Source organism: Corvus brachyrhynchos, unplaced genomic scaffold, assembly GCF_000691975.1.
Source record: "Corvus brachyrhynchos isolate BGI_N302 unplaced genomic scaffold, ASM69197v1 scaffold214, whole genome shotgun sequence".
Lineage (NCBI taxonomy): Eukaryota > Metazoa > Chordata > Aves > Passeriformes > Corvidae > Corvus > Corvus brachyrhynchos.
In genome coordinates this window covers 31,453-32,415 of record NW_008237407.1, presented here as the reverse complement: position 1 = coordinate 32,415, position 963 = coordinate 31,453, and positions in this window count along the sequence as shown.

Below are 963 nucleotides of genomic sequence, written 5' to 3'. Positions count from 1 at the left end.
AACCATCTCCAGGTGTGCCCAAACCATCTCCAGGTGTGCCCAAACCATCTCCAGGTGTGCCCAAACCATCTCCAGGTGTGCCCAAACCATCTCCAGGTGTGCCCAAACCATCTCCAGGTGTGCCCAGAGCATCTCCAGGTGTGCCCAAACCATCTCCAGGTGTGCCCAGAGCATCTCCAGGTGTGCCCAAACCATCACTTCATCACCCCAAACTCGCTCCAGGTGTTCCTGAACCATCTCCAGGTGTCTCCAAATGTTCTCCAGGTACCTTCAAGGCCTTTTTGGTGCTCCCCAAACATTCTCCAGGTGCCCCCAGCCCCTCGTGCTTGCTCCTGGACCATCTCCAGGTGTCTCCAAACCTTCTCCAGGTGCATCCAAACCCCTTTTGGTGCCCCTAAACCATCTCCAGGTGCCCCTGAACCATCTCCAGGTGCGCCCAAACCATCTCCAGGTGCATTCAAACCATCTCTAAGTGCTCTTAAACCATCTCCAGGTTCTCCTAAACCATCTCCAGGTGCTCCTAAACCATCTCCAGGTGTCTCCAAATTTCGTCCAGGTTCTCCCCAACTCTCTCCAGCTGTTCCTGAACCATCTCCAGCTGCTCCGGAACCATCTCCAGGTGCATCCAAATGTTCTCCAGGTACCTTCAAGTCCTTTTTGGTGCCCCCAAACCTTCTCCAGGTGCTCTCAAATCCCTTTTTGGTGCCACCAGCCCCTTCCCTGGTGCCAGCCCAGGCGTGGCTCACCTGGCAGGGGCGTGGCTCACCCGGAAGGGGTGTGGCTCACCTGGAAGGGGCGTGGCTCACCCGGAAGGGGCGTGGCTCACCTGGAAGGGGTGTGGCTCGAGGGCGCGCAGCACCAGGGCGGGGGTGGCCAGGCTGAGGCCGGGCGTGACCAGCGGGGAGGTGACCGGGCAGAGCCCCTCAGGTGTGCCCAGAGCCCTCCAGGTGCCCCTAAACCACC